Source organism: Globicephala melas, chromosome 4 (genome assembly GCF_963455315.2).
Source record: "Globicephala melas chromosome 4, mGloMel1.2, whole genome shotgun sequence".
In the NCBI taxonomy this organism is placed as follows: domain Eukaryota; kingdom Metazoa; phylum Chordata; class Mammalia; order Artiodactyla; family Delphinidae; genus Globicephala; species Globicephala melas.
In genome coordinates, this window is record NC_083317.1 from 39,426,362 (window position 1) to 39,441,405 (window position 15,044).

The following is a 15,044-nucleotide window of genomic DNA, read 5'->3' on the forward strand; positions in this document are numbered from 1 at the left end:
AAGAAGTGACTGTTGGATTTAAGGTGAGGAGGACATAGGTGATCTTGATGAGAACAGTTTCCATGGAGTATTATGGAGGAAAACTTGGCCCCAGTGGAATGAAGGGAGAATGTGAGAAGAATTAGAGTGAGTGTGTATAGGCCACTCTTTCCTGGAGTTCTGCTGAAAGGAGAGTTAAAAAAAGAAGAAAAAAAAAAAAGTGAGTGGTACTCCAGGAGAAGGTGGGAAAGGGTTCAAAGTAAGTTTTTCTTTTAAAATGAGAAAAATAATATATGGTTTGAATAGTAATTGAAGTTAGCTAAAGGGAAGCAAAAATGTGGTGTAAGAAAGAGGGGGGAATTGTGATGCTCATGAGAAAGAAAGGAAATGGGACATCCTTTAGTCAGATCTATGAAAAAATGAGTTCTGGAAATAGGCAGAAGGGCAGAATATGTGAGGGCAGGTGAGGTTAGTCATGATTAGTGACAGTCTGCAATGATCCCTTTTGACGACTGAGGAAATGGAGTAGGGATGGGAGGGGATAGGTCTGGAAGGATCAAGGCTAATGTTCATGAATTTCAGGTGAGAACAATCAGGGTGGTTATTTTCTCTGCTCATGTTCATCTGATTGGGCACAGGAAAAGAGTAGGAGAAATTGTGGATTTAGGTGGTTATTGGCTAGACCATGAAGTGGCAAAGAAAGCAAAAAAAAAAAAAAAGATTTTTATCCAAGTGTTCTCATTTAACATTAAGTCATAAGCCTTTTCTGTGTCATCAAATATCATTGTAAACGTTTTAATGTCTGTAAATTGTTGGGCTGCACCCCACAGACCTGTAAGCCCATCCTCGAGATGGGAGACAGCGACAGAGACATCAACGGTTTATTGGGTAGGGAATCCTACCTGTCTGAAGCAAAAGGTCCTACAGCAACAGCCCATCATGTATGGCAGGCAGGCAGGCAGGACGGCAGGACGACAGGACAGCAGGACAGCAGGCAGGACACGATAGCAAGCTTACTCGGGGGAGAAAGAGGCTACCATTTATAGAGGGAATTGACCTCAGGTTGGCTCATCAGTTACCTGAGAAACCAATGGCTGGGGCAGGGGGCAAGCATGTTGGCAGTTAACTGATTAAGCCCAACGATTAAGAGGATTGGATAGTCATGTGCGTAGGGTGTAAGTGAAGCAGGGTCTGGTGGAGCAGAAGATGTACAGAGAGCAAGAGAACAGCCATCTTGAGTGGCCTGACCATCCATAAATAAATACATGAACAATAGGTTTAAATATTTCCCTATTGTTGGAGTGTTTTAAATGTTTTGACTTATTATGTATACTATTTCAATAATTATTGAATTTGAGGATCAAAATTGAGAACCAATTGAAAGAAGAAAGGTATCTAAAATCACAGAAGAAATTGCAAAGGAATAAATTATTTTATTGAAGAAGCTATTGCTATAAAGCAATTCATTCCACAAAATTCAGTGGCTTCAAAAACAGCAGCTAATTTTTCACTCATACGTCTGCAATTCAGGTAGAGCTTGATGGGAATATCTTTTCCTGCTTCAACATCCATCATACAAAACAACTTTGACTGGAAAAATTACTTCCAAAGTGGCACCATTTACTTGGCTTTTGCTGCTGACTGTTGGCTAGCGGCAGAGCTGAAGATATTTGAAAGATTATAATATATCTTAGAAATCAATATTTCATGATGGATATAAATTCAGATTTGACTGGAAGAGTTTTCATATATTCCGTTTGTCCAAAAAAAGCCTTTTAAAAACTTAATTCTACTTTCCTTGGATAATTATTTTTTGCCTCAGTTGTGTTGGAATTTCTTTCCTATCTCTTTTTAGTATACTTTGCTTTTCTTTGTATGGCATATTAATATGAATACTTATTTATTTTCATTCTCTATTTATAAATATGAAAATTTTCAAAACTATGCTTGTACCTCTGAATAGAGTTTTGGACATATACAGCTTACCATAATGTTGGCTGCTAAATAATCAGTCATCATAATTTGCTATTTTATACAGTACTTTCTAGCAGAGATTTGCTTTGCTTTGTTCCTTTTCTGTGTTTATTTTCAACTTGAGGTGTTTTTTTTTAACATCTAACTTTGATGATTTAATTAAAAATGGAAACTAAAACTTCTTCTTTGAGAAATACACTGACGTTTTATTTGTGATGTGATCAAAGTTCACATTTTTTGAAGAATTTTTCATGAACCCTTTATATGAAGGTGTATTCTCAATTTTTAGTTGCTAGGTTTAATGTTTCCCCTTCAATTTAACCTAGTGATTACTCAAATATTTTCTTTTATTCTAAGTGTATTACACCAATTCCTTCATTGGCTAAAGTTTTTAATATGTAACAAAATCTTTACAACAGACTGATGGTTGAGAACTGATATATAACAACAACTCTTGTAGAAATGCAATATTTTCATTCCAATTAATAATCTGTTACTGGGCTTCCCTGGCGGCACAGTGGTTGAGAGTCCGCCTGCCCTTGCAGGGGACACGGATTCGTGGCCCGGGTCTGGGAAGATCCCACATGCCGCGGAGCGGCTGGGCCCGTGAGCCATGGCTGCTGAGCCTGCGCATCCGGAGCCTGTGCTCCGCAATGGGAGAGGCCACGACAGTGAGAGGACCGCGTACCACAAAAAACAAAACAGTACCACACACACAAAAAAATAATAATCTGTTACTATACAATTAGTATTTGGGAAAATATAATCTGAAAAATCCATTCACTGTAAAGCCGTACAAACAACTTAAAAGACCATTTTATGATTTCTTTATTATTGTGGAATAGGAAAGATATCAATCTCTTACACCTAGAATCACTCTGTGCCCTAATCCTAAATTATATATTGCTTCTGGGTGCTAGAAATTTTATATATGAATTTGATTTATCTCTCCCTAATAGTTAAAAATACTTAGGAAATACTCTTTGAATGTATGAAGACCTAAAATGACAGTTCTTTTATTCACAGGATGCCTCTTCCTACACATGCAGCATCTAATATTTAATGGTATCTCTTTTGATAAAGTACATCTTCAATATTCATGATTTTATGATTTTATCAATTGTACAAATCATTTTATCCACCTGGATATAAAGTATAAAAACACTATATTAATCATGTCATTAATAGCACTGCAGTCTGAACATGTTTTTTGAAATCACATATCCTGTCTTTTGACTCTCATTTTGCAGAATAGACCTCAGGATATATTTTTACACTGTTATTGTAATTTTCATTAGAAGAGTATTATTTAGTTCTGTTAATACTTTAGCACAGGAACTATTAATTAAGTAATCATGTTTCCTAAGTTTCTTATTGATAAGTTAAAAAAATTAAATGACATATCTGTATGAATTATTACCAAAGTCACAACTATTTGACCTTCATCATTTGGAAACTAAGAAAATGACTCAGGCTATTTCTCTGGATCACGAGAATGCTTTCTCTGTGAACTTCATTAACATAGGTATTTTTCTGTCTTCTGGTTTGGAATTACACTTGTCACAACTCATTTTCAGTGTGAATTAAACGCTTCCTAGGTAATATAAATAGATATATTCTTGCAGGCAGGGCTCACTAATAGCTAACTATTCTTACCGACCAGCCTCTGTGGTAGAATTCGTGAGGTTTGTAGGTATATTTTAATGTCATTTCAACAAATGAACCTCTGTGACCAAGAATAAGCCTAGATTGTAGAGATGGTTTACTGGGCTGCCAGAACTATTGGAAAAGTGAAATAGATCTTTTTTGTTTGTTTGTTTGTTTTTTAACAAATCATGTTTATATTTTAAGTTTACTATTATTATTTGTAACTTCATTTTTTTCTTTTATTATAGCTCTAAATATTATTTTCATCTTCAGTCTTCAGCAGGTTACTTTTTCCCCTCAAATGTAACTATGTACTATATCAGAGAGTGAATCATTTTTATTGCCATAAAGCACTATATTTAATTCCCCCAAGTAAAGTCATATAGTAAAGACGAGTTTTATTACATTCTCTATTCTACAATTTAAAACACTAGTACTTTGTTAATAGTACTGCTGTAGTATTTGTCAGTTTTTAAAGACCCAATGTCCATGTGGGAAACTTTAATGTTAACCTTATATTCCTTCCAAAGAAATCTACATATCTTGACAATTACACAAACACACACATGATATCTCTGCAACTGAAAATGTAATCTAAATATGTGTCAGCATGTACTGTTATGAGTTAGATCTGTGACAGCAGATTCTTGACTAGAATCCTGTGTTCTCCATTTAGTACCTGTTTATCCTTTTGTAAGCTACTAAATTTTTCCAATTTTTGAAATTCTTACCTGTTCAATGGGGTTTTTACCCAGGAACACTGTGAAGATTTAGGGACATAACATACAAAAAGGATGAGGTCCTAGTACTATGTAAGCAATTGCTTTATATTAACTATTTATTGTGGTATTTTTTCATATCAATGTACTTTTAAACGGAAGATAAGGATATATGCATATATATGTCTTTGTAAAAAAAAAAAAAGTTACCACAATTTAAGCAGTATCATGATGAATATCACAAGGAAATCTAAACAGGCTCTAGGTATTTCAAGAAGAGAAGATCATTTTTAAGTGATGCTTTCTGAAAGGACTCCATGAATGAATAACATCCTTCCCAGTCACTGAAACAGATTCACAAGTTTATTTTGTTATTAAAATAAAATATATGGATAACTGATTGGCTGACCAAAGTGTACTTTCAATAACACTAGAATTAGTACATATTTTTGAATTAAGAATGGATTTAATTCAATGTATATAAGCTTTATAATTTAATTCTCTATTATCTCTGAGTCCTTCAGGTGTGTTTGAGATGCAAAGTACAATTGTTTTTTAAAGTCACAGATTAAAAAGTATGTGAAATACTTTAGGAAACATTTCAATTGGTTGCCGCACAGATAATAACCTTCAGCATGTGGTCGTGAATTAAATGCAAAATAACATCAGGAGCCCTGCTTCAAGAAATAATTAGGCCTTCTGCAGAGCCATTCAGTAAAATTACATTATTGTGTTCAACTGAGAGGAGCTGTGTAGAATCGTATTTGTAAAATATAATTGCAGGGACAGCTGGCCTGAAAAAGGACGAATCTTAATAATACACGTTGCTGAGGTTGTTGGTTGTTTATTGCCCATTATGAGAGTGGTTGATGAGAAGAACAGTCATCTGTTGCATGGGAAAGAGAGATGAATTCAGGAAAATGATGATGTAGCTTCTCATGCAGTTTAACTGAATTTTAAAGTGAAATGTATTGTTAGCCATGCAAGCAACATGCCTGGAGGATTTGTGCTCCTTGCTCCCACTCCTGAAGCTTCAAATCTTCTCTGTGGCCTTTCTCAGTTGGCTTCTTCTTTTATTTTCTTAACTTTCCTCTTGTAATGTAAACATGGGAAAGAGAAAGTGGTGGAAGAACAAAGGAAAAGCATACAAAATAGCTCCACCCCTTCTGCATAAAGCTTTAATAGGGAAATGGTACCACACTGAGATTTTTTGAATAGATTGATAATAGCATGTTCATTTAAACCAAATGGGGAGCCACTGTATGTTTTGCCATTTTAAAGTCAATTTCACTTTTACTTAAAGGCCTTCTAGACTTTTTTTCCACCCTTTGTCAAATAGGATGATTGATTTTATCAACATAGTGTTTCAATGCCATTATAAACTTACATGTGCTAAAATAAATGTCTTGACACCCTCAGGATCATGAATTATACAGATTATCACATGAAGTGTGGAAGCTAGTATTTCACATACAATTTACTGTCATGTGAATTAAATCAAGGGAAGAAAAAGAAAAAATTTGGGTTGATTATCAACTCCACAGAGAGCTATAAGATTTAATATGACATTCAAAAGCAAGTTAATTTTTAAATGGCTTTTGATTATACAAGTGAATATTAAGTAAATATTTGAGGTAATTATCCCTTAAAACCAAAACATTAACAAATGCATTTTATTAGTCTTTATTGAGAACTGAATATTTCTATATTGAAATGAATATGTCTATATTAGACAATGCCATAATACCTTTCTCTTTTAAAATATTGGGGTGACATAGTTTTATTTCTAAAAACAAAGTTCGTAATTTTCAGGTAAAATATCTAAAGACAAAGTTTTAATTCTTCAGCGAATATTTATTGAGGCACTGTGTGAGAGTCACTGTTCTATGCAGTAAACAAAACACAGTACACTCAGGGAAGTGATATGCAAAAGTGAAGGTGGACATTTGTAATGTCAGCAGTGATAAATGTAACAAGAAAATTAAGCAGAGTAAGGAGATTAGTAAAGCATGTACACACAGGTTGGTCAGGGAAGTCCTCTCTGAAGAGGTGACATTTAAGCAGGGCCCCATCTTTGATTCTGGTAGGGTTTTTTTTTGCAGAATTATTTAATATTTTTATTATTCTGAAATTGAGGGGAAGCCAAAGCTGCCAGAAAATTGTAAGATATACACGGAGGAATTCTGTTCTATCACAGGAAACCAAGTCAGATGACTTGGATATATGTATAGATGAGATTCACAGAATGTTTTTATTAACTTCACTTATACAGAAACTATGATTTAAATGAAGCAGTGGGAGATATTAGGAACCGGTTTTTGAGTTATTATATCTTATGATCTTATGGATCAAGAATTCAGGAAGAGCTCAGCTGGGCTATTCTGTCCTGTGTGGTTTCGACTAAGGCCACCTTGGTGTTCAGCAGAAGACAGGCTCATCTGGAAAGTCTAAGGTGTCTTCATTCACACATCTGGAGCCTTGGTATGGATGACTAAAAGGCTGAGGTTGGCCAGGGGCTGCCAAGGAGGGTGACTATACGTGCCAGTTAGCATGGCAGGCTCAGGGTGGTCGGGATTCTTGTGTGGTGGCTCAGGGTTACTCAAGAGAATGTTCCAAGAAACAGTAGGTAGGTGTTTCTAGCCTCCTAAGATCTAGACCCAGCACCTGCCCACAGCATCACTGTGGCTGTATGTTATTGATCAAAGTGGTCACAGTACACACACAGATTCCTAGGCTCCAATTCTTCATGGAAGCAGAATCGAAGAGTTTGTGGCTACCTTTAATCTGCCATAATATCCGTTTTAAAAATGACAAAATTTACACAAAAACAGTGATAATAAGCAAACGAACCTAAAGTGATTGGATAGCTCTATAGATTTGTTGCATTTGGTGTGGGTGTATGTTTGTGTGTAGAGTATTTGAACCAAACCTAAAATGATATTGGTGTCATAAGAATATGGCATTTTCCCAGTTGTATACTCTAGAACCCATAAATTAAAATCCGGTCAGAGAAACATTATTTAATTATATATTGAGTATAGTGACATGAATCTATGAAATACAGCAAAAATTAATACACTATTGGTGTTTGTCTTATAAAAGGGGATTTATAGATGGTTTATTTTCACCTCAATGCTGATTTTAGGATCTTTCAACTCTTATATAAAAGATACAATGACCACTCATTGTGACATATTTTTAAATTCCCACTGAAAAAAATTGTAAGTATGATGCCCATATTTGACTTAAAGGCTGTGTCGTATCTGCTTGAGAATTAATTTGCAAACCATTGTTTTGGTAGCCCTGAGCTGTCAATCCAGTCAGTATGGTCTCTGCTTCTGATGTCTTCTTTGATAGATAATTCTAAGTTCCAAGCAAATCACTCAACCAATTTTACCTACAGTAGCAATAAAATCATCCTAGTATTTTCCCTAACTGTGGTACATTTTTTTATTCACGTTCGTTCACTAGGTCTACTTTAATAGGACAGATAAGATCACTTAGAATATCTGCTATAGCCATGGAAGTACTTAATTTAGGGATTAAGGATTTATAATAATTGGGACCTAATGGTAGTTATGAGTTAATATTTTTAAATTAATATTTTCTATGTAAAAATGCTTTATCTAAGATATTTAAATAGCCAAACTTTTACTGTGATATTGTTATATCTTTGTTAAATTAACATTTGTTAAGTGGAGCACAGGGTACTGAATGGTGAGTTATGGTTCAACTACAGACCACAAGAAAGTTGAACTAGAGAAGATTATTACTCACAGGTCCTGGGGGAAGTACATGGCACTCTCAAGAAGTTACATGGATTTCTCCAGATATATACCCAGGAGTGGGATTGCAGGATTATATGCTATTGCAGCACTATTTACAACAGCCAAGACATGGAAGCAACCTAAATGTCCATTGGCAGCTGAATGAATAAACATGTGGTATATATACAAAATGGAATACTACTCAGCCATAAAAAAGGATGAAATAATACCATTTGCAGTAATATGGATGGACCTAGAGATTATCATACTAAGTGAAGTAAGTTAGAGAGAGAAAGACAAATATATGATACAGCTTACATGTAAAATCTAAAAAAAATGATACAAATGAACTTATATACAAAACAGAAATAGACCAACAGACATAGAAAACAAATTTATGCTTAGAAAGGGGAAAGTAGAGGGTGGGAAGGATAAATTAGGAGCTTGAGATGAACATGAACACACTACTATATATAAAATAGGTAAACAGTGACCTACTGTATAGCACAGGGAACTATACGCAATATCTTGTAATAATGTATAAGGGAAAAGAATCTGAAAAATAATATATATATATGTGTGTGTGTGTATATATATATATATATATAACTGAATCAGTTTGCTGTACATCGGAAACTAACACACCATTGTAAATCAACTATACTTCCATTTAAAAAAATTAAATTAAAAAAAGTTACATAGAGAGATCAAGACAGAGTGCAGGCAGAGAAAGAGGCAGGCCCTGGAGCACATGCTTTTATTAGGGTTCCTGGGAGAAGTGCTTTGGTGTTCCCAGGCTAAGGCAAGATTGGTTAATTCAATTCAAAAGCGTGGGGTTTTGGTAAGCTCTACAGGGGTCTTATCTAAAGGGAGCATACGGAGAAGGAAGTGAGAGGTGGGAAAGATTGTTGATCAAAAGAGCTGTTGGGGAAGTATTATCAGAAACTTAATTTGCTTGTGACTCTGCGGACTGCTATTTGGGGCACTTTCATGAGGGGCTAGTGTCAGTTTAATACCCCCATAGTCTACTTAACAAAACAAAATGGATGCAGAGGCAACAATACCATGGGGTAGCTTAGCTAAACTCTCAACATATATATTAAATAACAAAATGTAAAATTCTAGAACAGTGTTGGCTCCACTATAACAGTTTTCTGAATTATCTAAATTCTGGTCTGTTTGGACAGAAAGATTTATATTTTTCCTGAAATCACTTGAGGTTTAGCAGGGATTCCTATTTCTTTATATTTAGGAAAATCTGAAGATAGCTACGTGTGCTATTCTGAATGCAACACACTTGCTTTTGACATTTTCTTTCATTTTTTTCCATGTGAAGTCCCTCTGACACTAGGTGTGACTAGAGCCTATATTAATAGGATCTTTTAAGACAACTTCTCATAATTTATTTTTAAGGTAAAGAACCTGGAAGACATATGTCTGCATGAGTTGGAAAACAAAAGTTCCACTTGCATTTTTGCTCATTAAACATACAAAAATTATTCAGAAACTGACCCAAGACTCATGCCAGTTGGAATAAATTAAAAAGGAAATGACTTTCTTTCTCCTTGTGCTGGCCTTATGGAACAGTCTCATTTACTCTTCAAAACATGTTATAAAGTTTGATCTTGACCGGGAAGTTGAGAGAACGTAATCACAGTCTGTTCTCTTTGAACTGGCTGGGTCTGCCAGCCAACTTCTCTTCTGGCATTCCCAGACTCAAATTAGTCTTGTGATTAATTAATAACCACTTTAATTCCTTTCTTGAAAGCATGATAAAAAATATCATATCCCAACATTTAAATGCTTGGCATTTAATGTCATATAATCACCTGAAGGTGAAAATAATATCTGCCTGGCTTGATTTCACAGTTACAGGAATATCTGGGTCTAGATATTTGGGAATATTTGAAAGCCTAATGAAATTTTGGGGTTTTATTTTTTTTCAAAGTTATTCTCTTTTTTTCTGGGCTTTGGCATTAGGTAAGTCTATCTAGAGATGATTTGATAAGTGATTTTTATAGGAAGCACTCATAGCTTTGAGCAATTTATAGGAAACATTCATAGCACTGAGTGTTCTTTTAGATTTACCCATTTTATTTTCTAGAACCCAAAGGTAATTTTTTATAGTGGTGGATCCATGAGCATTAAAAAATAAGTGTTAATTCTTATTGAGTTGTTACTCTAAGTGCTTCTTTGTGTATTAACTCATTTAATCTTCATGATACCCCTATGAGGAAGATACTTTTTTGAAGGGGAATAAGGAGTCATCCCCAAATATAGATGGGGATTCTGACCCAGAGAAGGTCACAAAGCCAGTAAATGGTAGAATCAGGATTTGAAGTCAGCCTGTTCAGCTTGCCTGGTCCTTATCTGCAATATTGTTCTTCCTCTCTATATTAGATTTAGGAAGAACTATCTGTAAAGATTCAGTGGCCTTAGGATAACTCATAATAGAACCAACATATTCAAAATTGCTTGATATGAGTCATTATGTAATTTTCAAGTTTTCAGGTCTATGAACTTTGTTTATGCTAAACTCAATACCTTAGAGCATGTAGGAATATATAATCATAACCTCTTTTGGCAATGGACACTCCTATTCATAATTTCCCATGTGCAATATATGAGAATCATTTGGACAGAAATATATGTATATATATGCATATAATAGGAAAATGTTATTATGATTATTATATTTTAAAATATAATTTTCCTTTTAAGTTTACCTTGTTTGGAGGAGTTTCTAGAAGGAAAAAAGAAAATGAGTCAAATTACATTTTAGAATTTCTTTTTCCTAAATTAATGTTTTACCCTCAGTGACCTCATGAAGATATTCCAGAAAGGCTGGGGTCGGGGGACATCTTTAAAAGTTAGAAATATTTCATGTATTTTGGTGTTCAACACCATGGACTTTCAAGTGACTGAAGCATTGCTAAGAAAAAGAAAAAGTAAAAATCTGATGTCAAAACAGTAATTGCTTTTTTTTTTTTTTTTTTTTTTTTGCGATACGCGGGCTTCTCACCGCCGCGGCTTCTCCCGCCACGGAGCACAGGCTCCGGACGCGCAGGCCCAGCGGCCACGGCCCATGGGCCCAGTCGCTCCGCGGCACGCGGGATCCTCCCGGACCGGGGCACGAACCCGCGTCCCCCCCATTGGCAGGCGGACCCCCAACCACTGCGCCACCAGGGAAGCCCTGCTTTTTCTATATTTGCAACTGATAATAGAACTTAAGAGAATTTTGATCTTATGGATATGTCAAACACATAGTATTAGATATATAGCCAAATTTACTTCAGGAAATTTTCAAGATGATTTTAAAATCATCTTAAAATTAGTTTTTATATTATAGACCATGGAAATATTTCTTAAATATAACGACAGAAATAGCAAGATAACATTTTTCAAATTGGCTGTTTCTTAAAATTTGTTAAACAAAGACTTTCTTGTGGAATTAAAAAAAAAAATTAACACATCAGCAAAATATGCTAGCTAACTTTTAGCATGTGTGAGATGACTAGCACATTTTACTTAAATTGCTATTACACAGTGTGGTGTTTCTGCTCTGACTACCTAAGGTTTGGACTTATTAAAGTATAAATTCAAGAAATTTTTATTTGAGAGAATAATAACTAGGTCCCCAAATAGGTCCTCCTTATGATCTCCTCAGAAGTGAACAGTTTTTTTCTTTTTTTCCAGGTTGTTTAGCTTTAGCATGTGGTCAGTGAATCAATAAATATAGAAGTTATAACTTCTATGGCTATTGTAAAACATTCGATGCTTGGTGTGGATATAAAAGAGCAGGAGATTTTGAGACTTTATCTTGCCAATGTTTTGTGAGAACATCAGAATGTCCCTGAGGCTGGGACCATATGTTTTTCATCTTGAGTCTAGCACATTTTCTGACACATAGTAGGCAGTTGAAAGTATTTGTTGAATGGAAAAATGACTGAATGGCTGAATGTACTAAACTGTTCCTGCTTAACATTTACAGGTTATTTTTAAAACTGTTAGAGTGAGGAATATACTCATTGAAAACAGCAGAAAATATTTTCTTTTCACAAATCTCCAAGGATTTTTAATAGGTATGTTAGTTCCCCAGTGTGCCAAAAGTTTTAGTCACTGTTCTCTTTTTAATACAAGCATCAAGGAAGTCTTTGGTTAAATCTCAAAAAACTTAAATTTGTTTTTCCAATTGTTCTCTTTGCAGAAATGTTAATTTACATGTTGAATTTTCCATTGTTTACATATCATTAACAGCTTTTATGCATGATGACTGACAGTTACAAGCAATTTTTCTTAAAACAGTTCTACCTATTGAATATCATGTAACCATTATTTTATTTTACATAAACTTCTCAACAACTCTAAGATGTAGGTATTATAATTATCATTCCTATTAACTTAGGCCTAGAGTTATTAAAGAATCTGACCTAGTTTGTTCCACTATTAACGGGGCCAAACTTGTCAGATTTGAAATTGTTACTATGGTCTTTGACAAGGCTATTTTTGCTGGCATTGTAGTATGTGTATGTATGTACCACATTCATTGCTTTAATGTATTTTTTTAAATAATTGGTTCCTAAGTTATGTATAATCAGTTTAGAGCCCTTGCTTTAGCAAATTCATTCCTTTACCTTTAAGTCTAGAATCAAAAGTACATGGCTGGAAATGTCAATTTTTCAGAGTATTTTATACAAATAACATAACTTATTTTTTATATTTGAAAATCTATCATATTTTCTTTTAGGTTTCCACATTCTTAAGCATATATGTCCAGAGATATAAAAGTTTGAGGAATAAAAACAAATTTTACTTTGAAGCATCAGATTTGTTTTTCATATGTTAAAGTCTTTGATTTGTTTTGTTTTCCTGATTCCCCAAAATGCTTACATAGTCCTGCCTGGATACAGACAGTTGTTTATGATATTCTAGTATTTTTCAGGCAAAGAAAAGTTTCTTTTTTTTTTTTCATACTTTTCTTTTACTAATGTAAGTCAATATACCACTAAAAACTGTACAAGAAATACTGAATTAAGGAACAAATCGAAACCATTATTGTTTAGAGATGAGTAGAAAACACGTGTATTTAAATCACCAAAAAAAGTGCTCATATTACTTCTTCAATTGGGACAATTCAGATATGACTAGTGATGGAGCAGACTCTCTGAGAGCCGTAATTTTATTCCCATTATGTCATTTGGATGCTCTTAGCTGCTTATGTAGCAGAGAGCCACATCATGACCATAGAACAGACTGTTTCTTATCAAAAGCAGCAGCACTATAACGTATTCTCCATAAAAAGAGAGGCAAAGTACTGCCATGTTTGCATTCTCATTATTTTTATAGCTGCTTCTATTTTCAAAGTTGAATATTCATCAGGGTGATTATTATATCCAATGCAACAGAAATAACTGTACAAATCAAAAGTTATTTTTATTATTGTAGAAATGTAACAACTGATTTAGGAGCTTAATATAAAACTCCAATTCTATTATAGTACTCTTATATCCATATTTTTGCTTTAGACTGTCTAGATGGACAAATAAATTGACCACTTTAATCAATATGTCACATTTATAAGTCAATAAAATTCATAAATTTATATGGATGGATTTCCCTGATTGTTTATGCAGATAATCAATCCTTTAGTCTATCTACATATTTATGAAGTAAATTAGAGAATAAATGAATGAACTAAGCCTACTTCAGCTGTTTGTGAGAAAAGCCAAATCAATGAGGCAGTGAGACCATAGTGAGAGACCATGGATGCCCATTTGAATATTATAGGTCCTAAGAGAGAAAATCTTTTCCTTATTTTAATTATTGATGTTCATTGGCATAATTTGAAAATTATTGGTTTAGGAGTCAGAGGCCTGATTGCTGGTTGGTTCTGCCATACAATACTGTGTGACCTGTTGTCATTTATTTAACCACATTAGATCCCAATTTCATCATGGAGACCATCACAACTTTATTTGACTCATAACTTTGTGGTGACTATCAAAAGATATAAGATACTCTGCAAAAAATAAAAACATTGTAAAAACTGCAAAGAGCCTTAATAATAGATTTTTCTTATTAACATAAAATCAAAAATTATCTGGAATTTGCCTCATTTAGATGGAACCCTAAACCCCAGTAGCCTGTTTCTTTTTAAACCTTCGTAATTTTCCATGTCTACCCCAAGAATAGCAAATAGGAATTTTCGTTGAGGAGTTTACAGATCATAGTGATTAACAAGACAAGTGAGCATCTGTCATTAGATCAGATGACTAAACTAAAACCATTATTTCAGATTGCCTTAAGTCTCATGTACTCAAACCAGCAGCAGTAGTCTTGTGTGTATGTGTGTTATGTGCACGAGCTCCTTTGGGCTTGTGTGAATTTTTGCCTTTATAATAAATATATATTATCCTTTCAACAAAATATATAAAATTTCAACTTCTGAATAATCCACTACATGTTGGAACTATTCTTAGCCAGTACTCTACGTCTTAGAGGAAACCTCTCACACAAAGAAAATAGATTTATGTTTCCCACAGGACAGCAGAGCTGGAAGACATTATACAGAAGAAACAATTAGTTTGTTCAAAAGGACCAGTATTGAAAAGACACACATTTTATGTTATCATGTAGAAATGATGAATGATACTTCTTGTAGATGGTATCAGATAACGATAAGAGGAAGCATATCTGACAGCTACAATATTGAGCCCAATTAGACAAATGGGACAGCAGTACCTAATGGACAGCACACATCTGTTGTTACAATGTGAAGTACTCCATGGAATTTGAGAATTACCCAAGAAAGTGTAGGGAAATTTCACACAATCTGACTTTGTCTCTAGTTGATATTTCAGTTGCAGAGACACCATAAACCTGTTTTGATGCTGGAGTAACAACACTCCACCAAAAAAATCTAAGTATCATAAAACGAATGTTGTGATTACTAGAAAGA